The sequence below is a fragment of the Mus caroli genome, unplaced genomic scaffold (assembly GCF_900094665.2).
Source record: "Mus caroli unplaced genomic scaffold, CAROLI_EIJ_v1.1 scaffold_22155_1, whole genome shotgun sequence".
Lineage (NCBI taxonomy): Eukaryota > Metazoa > Chordata > Mammalia > Rodentia > Muridae > Mus > Mus caroli.
The window spans coordinates 1-8,285 of NW_018389376.1; the positions used below are offsets into that span (position 1 = coordinate 1).

The 8,285-nt window shown below is 41.3% G+C and overlaps 1 non-coding gene across 1 annotated transcript; it reads right to left on the reverse strand.

The window, feature by feature from the left end:
• Nucleotides 1–3,074: 3,074 nt before the first annotated feature.
• Nucleotides 3,075–3,216, reverse strand: LOC115030289. Its single transcript, XR_003835876.1, has one exon. It is a non-coding gene; the product is annotated as a small nucleolar RNA SNORA48 (small nucleolar RNA).
• Nucleotides 3,217–8,285: the final 5,069 nt, after the last annotated feature.

Sequence of the window (8,285 nt, forward strand, 5' to 3'; positions counted from 1 at the left end):
TTAGGAGTTCTCTGGTGGAATTTTTAGGGTCACTTATATATACTATCATATCATCTGTAAAAAGTGATATTTTGACTTCTTCCTTTCCAGTTTGTATCCCCTTGATCTCCTTTTGTTGTCGAATTGCTCTGGCTAGGACTTCAAGTACAATGTTGAATAGGTCGGGAGAAAGTGGGCAGCCTTGTCTAGTCCCTGATTTTAGTGGGAATGCCTCCAGCTTCTCACCATTTACTTTGATGTTTGCTGTAGATTGCTTTTTATCATGTTTATGTATGGGCCTTGAATTCCTGATCTTTCCAAGACTTATCATGAATGGGTGTTGGGTTTTGTCAAATGCTGTCTCTGCATCTAACTAGCCTTATATAACTATGCCCTAGTTGCACTTGGTGTTGAGGACATATGAAGGGAAGGAATTCTATCTATGCAGCCACAGGGAAGTCGTCATTTATACTGGGTACACACCTTCCGGTGTGGCTACTTTACAGTCCTGTACTCCTCCCTGTAGCCCTTTACCCATTGCTGTCTTAATAAGCCGTATACACTCATTGGTTCTCTTGAGTAGACTAAAGCAGAATTATCCTGTAGTTTGTTGGAACTATAGGAGGAGGGTGGATGTTGTTTACATCTTTTCTGGGGAAGGAATTTTAACAACACAACCTCTGCAGTATGAAAGCTCGGCATCAGGGAGAAGGCTTCAGTTCAGTTCTAACTTGATTTCTCCATGTCCTGTGACCAAAGTGTGTGCTGTTTTCAGCAATGGGATCTTACTTTCAGTTTCTGGTTGGCAGTCAAGAGCAATCACAATGTTGCATACTGGTTCTTGGGCCTTTAATAAGCCCTCCCTGACCAACAATATATAGAGTAGTATTATACACTTTCTACTGAGATATTTTGCTTAACAAACTGTGGCTTCTGAGAGAAATATTACCCTACATACAGGGAACCTCTGTTCCTACATTTAAACTTAATTTTTTTAAATAAGCTTACAAAATGGTAGGTTTATTTATTAATTTTTAAAATTTTATTGGATATTTATTTACATTTCAAATGTTATCCCCTTTCCCAGTTTTATCCCCCAGAACTCCCCATCCTCCCTCCCTCCCTCTGCTTCTATGACTCTGTTCCCCTACTCACCTACCTGCTCCTGCCTCCCCTCACTCAAATTCCCCTACAATGGGGCATTGAGTCTTCACAGGACCAAGGGCCTCTCCTCCCAGTGATGCACAACAAGGCCATCCTCTGCTACATATGTGTCTAGAGCCATGAGTCCCTTCATGTGTACTCTTTGGTTGGTGGTTTAGTTCCTGGGAGCTCTGGGGGCCGGGGGGTCTGGCTGGTTGATATTGTTGTTCTTCCTATAGGGTTGCAAACCCCTTCAGCTCCTTCAGTCCCTTCTCCAACTCCTCCACTGGGGACCCCATGCTCAGTCCAATGGTTGGCTGCAAGCATCCAACTCTGTATATGTCAGGCTCTGGCAGAGCCTCTCAGGAGACAGCTTTATCAGGCTCTTGTCAGCAAGCACTTCTTGGCATCCGCAATAGTGTCTGTTTGGTGACTGTATATGGGATGAATCTCCAGGTGGGACAGTCTCTGGATGGCTTTTGCTTCAGTCTCTGCTCCACATTTTGTCTCTGTATTTGCTCCCTCTTCTAAGAAGGTCCGAAGCACCCACACTTCTGTCTTCCTTCTTCTTGAGCTTCATGTGGTATGTGAATTATATCTTGGGTGTTCTGAGCTTGACTTTTTCATGATACTTACTCTTCATTATCTGTTTACCTCTCCATTTCTCTACCCTCTCATCCCCTCTCCATCTAGACCTCTTCTCCTACTATCTCCCTTTCCACCTTCATGCTCTCTGTCCTTTACTGTCCTCCTTAGGTCTTTCCCCTGACCCGCAGACATTTTCTAATTTCCTGGCTTATACAGATAAACAGAAATTAAAGGTTTGGTTTGTGATATCTGCATCTGAGAGAGAAGATGAGATATTTATTTTTTCAAGTCTTGTTACCCCATTCAGCCCAGGACCAGGAGTCAATCTCCTGAGTGCTGCAGGCAGCAAAGGTCAGGGACAGCTCACCTGCTGTCTTCAGGGCCAGCTCTCCACAGGTGGTCAGGGGCATGAAGGGGAAGGGATCATGCATACCCACAGCAGGTGAGTGGCCAGGCTAGCTCTCCTGCTCTCTCTCCCATCAGTGCTGGCTCACCTGTGCCTCTGTCACCAAGCTCAGCTCTGCTGTGCTGTCCAGGTAAGGTACAGGGCCCCCTCTCCCAAGTGCTGTAGCTGGTGAGGTGTAGAGCTTGCTGTTCCCAGCTCATGACCCTGTGGGCAGTTTCCTGACTGCTAGAGGTGATGAGAGGGAGTGGGCACATTACCTCTGTGCCTGTGCCACCTCAGGGCAGATGAGTAGCAGGGTTAGCTGTCCCATACTCACACCCTCGAGCCTGCTCACCCTCACCACCAGAGTCAGCTCCATTGTGCAGCCTGAGTGAGACACAGGGTCCACTCTGCCAAGTGCTGCTGCTGCTGAGCGATGGGGCAAGCTAAACTCTCTAGACCATCTCACCCAATGAGGGGCGTGGCCAGTAATGTACAGCCTTTAAACATCCACAGTGTTGTCCTGAGCAGGGACAGCTCCATGTTCTCTAATGGGAATATGAGATGCAGACATTGACACTGCTGCATAACCACAGACTCAGACATGACCTCCGTGACAGGTTGGGCAGGGTCTCACCACAGCCTCAGGTGGTAGGGTTTGTCACTTACAACAAGCTACTATTCTCCATCTTAGGGTCTCCGGTTCCATTTCTCTTCATACAGCTCAAGCTACTTCACTTCTCTTTCTCTTCTGCCCGACCACCACATACTCACATGTTGTGATGGCTCCCACTGTAGGCTGGTGGGCACCCGGGTGACATCCTTCATCTGTGCTGTTATGTCATGCAGCAAACGAGTGTCTGTGCCTGCATGAGCTGTGTGCTAGAGGGCAGGTCTGTGGGTGGCATGACAGTCTGCAGGTCTCTGTCTATCTTCTTCCTCCCGTGCTGCAACTGCCTGGCTTGATTTGATTTGATTTTTATGAGTCCGAGGCATAAGACAGCTTTGGCCACCTAGCCAGGCATCAAGCTAGGATGAACAAAGGACTGCCATCTGCTCTGCCTCTGACTGATATCAGAACATCACCAACAAGGTGTTTTTTTTGCCCATTGTTAGAGGGTACCTATAAGTTTTATAATTTCATCTTTCTTTGCATCTGAATAACATTCCACTGTGTATATACACTGCATTTTCACATTGCCCATGCATCAGTTGATGATATCTTTGCTGATTCCAATTTCTAGGTAGCATAAATAAAGCACCAATGAAACCCAATATGTCTGTAGTAGGAAAAAGAGTCTTTTGAATCTACATTTAGGAGCAGTGTATCTGAGTCATATGTTCATTTTATTTCTGGCTTTTTGAGAAACCTTCACACTAATTTCCATAGTGGCTGCACTAGTCCCATCAGCAGTGGACAGGGACCTTCCTTCCTCATTCACATCAGCATTTGTTGTCAGTTTTTCCTTCTTGAGTTTAGACATTCTTATTGGGGAAAGATGAAATCTCAAAGTAGCTTCATTTTGTATTTCCTTGATAGCTGAGGATGGTGAATACTTTAAAGGTATTTCTCATGACTTCTTCATTTGAGAGCTTCCTATTCAGTTTCCTAGCCCATTTTTTTTTAACTGGGGTTTTCTTGGTGTTTAGACTTTTTAAATTCTAGACATTAATCCTTAGGTGCATAGCTGGCAAAGATTTTTAATCCCCATTTGTAGGCCGCCTCTTCCCTTGAAAATGTTTCCTTTGCAATATAGCAGCTTTTGAATTTCACAAGGTTTCACTTGTTGACTGTTGATCTTATTTCCTGCAGAACCCAGGTCCTGTCCAGAAAATCCTTACCTGAGCCTACCTCTTTAAGTACATTCTTCACTCTCTCCTCTGGAAGTTTCAGAGTCTTAAATCTAATGCTCATGTCCTCAAATCTATTTGGAATTTATTTTTATACATTGTAGAGATAAGTATTAATTACTCTTCCACATTTAGACATCCAATTTTTTAGCATTTGTTAGAAATGCTTTCTTACCACCAGTGTGTATTTTTGACATCTTTGTCAAAAAATCAGGTGCCTCTAGATGTGTAGACTTATTGTCTATAGCCTTAGTTGTATGCCATTGATCACTGTGTTTACTTTTGTGCCATTACCATGCTATTTTTATGACTGTGGCTCTGTATCTAACAGGCATGATTATTTCTCCAGCATTTGATTCAGAATTGTTTTAGCTATCTTGGGTCTTTTGTGCATCCATGTGAACTTCAAGGTTGTTTTTTTCAATTTCTGTGAAGAATTGCCTTAGAAGTTTGATGGAGATTGAGATGTATCTGTAGATTGCTTTTGGTAGAATGACCATTTTCACAGTATTAATCCCACTAACCCACTATAAAATTATTTCTAAATTTATTTCTAAATTTATTTATCTATTTATTTATTCATTTATGTAGGTTGTGAGTATGTGTATGATGTATGTTTGTGTGGCATGTGGCTGTTCATGAATCAGGAGGTTCACATCTCATCTAATATTCCCTTGAGACAGTCCTTCACTGAATTTGGATCTGCAGCCAGCAAGCCCAAACAATTCTACCTGCCTCCACCTCTTTCCCACAGTACTAAGGTAACAAGTACCTGTGGTCACATGGAACTTTTGTATATTTGTGCTAGAGATTAAAACTTAGGCCATCATGTTTGTGCTGCAAGTATTCTTATGCACCGAGTCATCTCCCTAGTCTCATAAAAAGTTTATTTTGTTTCTTACTTTTTAAATATAAATCTTTTCAATTTCTTGTGCTGCTCAAATAGTTTTAACCTATAAAACAGAGATAGATAATAAACAAAGGTTTTTTTCCCCTGATTTTAATGAGAATGATTATAGCATTTGCTGTTTATTTTGTGCATTTCTATCTTTGTTATTATTAATTTCTTTGGGTAGTTCTCTTCTAATTTTATTTTTATAAGATGTTTTATTAACTATTAAAGTTTACCAGATGGCTTTCTAGAAACCACTGATAATCATGTTTCAATTCTTCAAATTGTCAATGTAGTACTAATTCTGTCAATATACATCCTGACATTGAATTTTCCTTGTGTTAATTTAGATGAGATTAGGTAGCTCATTGTATATAGTATTGGGTTTTACGAAGACAGTTTCTTTTGAACTGTATAATGTACTTGAACCATGTTTATGCCCATTTTATGCCTTTCCTGTATTTTCCCTTCTCTAACTCACTTCTGGGAATCTCATCTCACACTCTAAGGAGGAGGGATTTGATGGAGATGTCTCATTTAGAGCTGAATGTTTCAAGGTTTCTCTGCATAATGTCTGGCTGTGGGTCTATATATTTGTTCCCATGTGCTCCAGAGGCAGCCTCTCATGATGAAGGCTGAATAAAATACTGATCTATGAGTATATCCGAATAATCTTTAGGAGTCATTAGTGCCATCTCTGCTTCACTCGTGTTATTGTGAACATGACTGTCTTTCCTTTTTCTTTCTAGGCATGTTTGTTATTGGTATATAGAAGAGCTATTGACTTTTGTTTATTTTGTGTATTGTTTATATTATATATTGTATATTCTGTGTATTGTATAAAGGTTTTAAGAGTTTTCTGATGGTAACTTCAGAGTCTACCTTATGCAAGATTATGTCACCTGAAAGTCATATGAATGGATGCATAGAATTGTATATTCTATGATGTTATTATCTAGAGGTGTTAAGTTTATTTGATCTAGAATTCTGATTTTACTTTATTCAGTTAGTCCCCTTACACATAAACCAGGAACATTCAAATAAGAACTCAAGTAAAACTAGATTTTAAATATTGTTTTTTTTTTTAAAAAAGCATTGTAGGCAAAATGCCACATTTGCCTGTCATATTGCTAATATAAAATCACATCTGCATCTCAGTAGCCACCAACCCATTAGGCCTAGCTTCCTTAACCGTGAACTGTTTGCAATTACTTGTTTTGATACATAGGGTTTTGTTGTTTTGTTTTGTTTTCCAGCTCTGAATAGCTGTGGAGAGCTCAGCAGAGGCTGGGAGAAACAGCTCAACCTTGCACAGTGCCAAAATGAGGGCAATCATAACAGCAGTCGCCAGCTTCAGGGCCTTTTCCTTTGTGAGGTGTCCATAGTTGGTGTGAGCTAGGCCTAAAGTCTATAGCCTGTTGTCTCAAACAGCGAGCTAGAATGGCATTTAACTGATATTTCTTGTTGACTTTTTGGTCTGCTTGACCTGTCTGTTGATGAGAGTGGTGTATTGAAGTTACATATGTGTTGAAGTAAACTTTAAATCCACTAATATTTGTCTATGAAATTTGGTGCACCAGTGTTCAGTGCATATATGTGTAGAATTGTGATACCATCTGGATGGGTTGTTTACTTCATCAATACTTAGTGACCTTTATATCTTCAAAGTAAGTTTTACTCAGAGTCTGTTTTATCAGACACTAAAACAGCAGAAGCCTCTCATGATGAAGAGAGGCGATACCTCTTGCTACACCCGAGCTTTCTGTGCCCATTCTCAGAGTACTTTCTATCTTTGAAGTATCCTCCTTTCAGCCTTTACCCTAAGGCTCTTTGTATTTGATGGTGAGGTGAGGTGAGTTTTTATTGGCAGTAAATATCTAGGTCTGTTTTCATATCCAATCTCTTGGCATTCATCTTTTGATTAAGACAATAAGAACATCAACACTGGTTTGGTTGATTCTTTGAATAGTTCTTTTTGTTTCCACTTGGTTGATTTCAGCCCTGAGTTTGATTATTTCCTGCCGTCTACTCCTCTTGGGTGAATTTGCTTCCTTTAGTTCTAGAGCTTCTAGGTGTGCTGTTAGGCTGCTAGTGTATGCTCTCATTAGTTTCTTTTTGGAGGCACTCAGGGCTATGAGTTTTCCTCTTAGGACTGCCTTCATTGTGTCCTATAAGTTTGGGTATGTTGTGGCTTCATTTTCATTAAACTCTAAAAAGTCTTTAATTTCTTTTTTTATTTCATCCTTGACCAAGGTATCATTGAGTAGAGAGTTGTTCAGTTTCCACATGAATGTTGGCTTTCTATTATTTATGCTATTATTGAAGATCAGCCTTCGTCCGTGGTGATCTGATAGGTTCCTAACCAGCACCCCCAGAGCTCGTGTCTCTAGCTGCATATGTAGCAGAAGATGGCCTAGTTGGTCATTACTGGGAAGAGAGGCCACTTGGTCTTGCAAACTTTATATGCCCCAGTACAGGGGAATGCCAGGGCCAAGAAGTGGGAGTGGTAGGAGAGCAGGGTGGGGGGAGGGTATAGGCAACTTTTGGGATAGCATTTGAAATGTAAATAAAGAAAATATCTAATTAAAAAAAAGAGCATCGACACTTCCAGGTATAACTTAAAGGTGAGCACTTACTCCTTCATCCTGCTGTTTGCAATGTCTGCTGCTTCCATATCTCACTCACTGTCCTAGGCCATGAACTCTATTCTGAGGCTTCACAGATGTGTTCATCTTTTCTCTCCCTTGTGCAGGATTCATTTGAGACTTTCTGTAGCTCTGGCTTAGTGGTCATGAATTCCTTTAGTTTGTATTTATAATGAAACATTTTACTTCTCCTTCCATTATTAAGGACACATTGCTTTATAGTATAACCTGGATTGGCAGCTATTGTACTTTTTCTTTTCTTTTTTTATTGGTATTTTCTTTATTTACATTTCAAATGTTATCCCCTTTCCTGGTTTTCTCCCCACCACTATAAACCTCCTATCCCATCTCCCCTCCCCCTGCTTCTATGAGAGTGTTCTCCCACCTACCCACCTACTCCTGCCTCCCCTCCCTGGCATTCTCCTATACTGGGGCATTGAGCCTTCACAGGACCAAGGGCCTCTCCTCCCATTGATGTCCGACAAGGCCATCCTCTGCTACATATGCAACTGAAACCGTGGGTCCCTCCAGGTGTCCTCTTTGGTTGGTGGTTTATTCCCTGTGAGCTCTGGGGGATCTGGTTGGTTGATATTGTTGTTCTTCCTATGGGGCTGCAAACCCCTTCAGCATCTTCTTTCCAGGCTCTCTGAGCTTTTGGTTTCTATTAAGAAACTCAGTCTTACACAGGAGTGGATGTTCACAGTCAGCTATTGGATGTATCACAGGGCTCCCAATGGAGAAGCTAGAGAAAGTACCCAAGGAGTTAAGGGATCTGCAACCCTATTGTTGGAACAACATGATG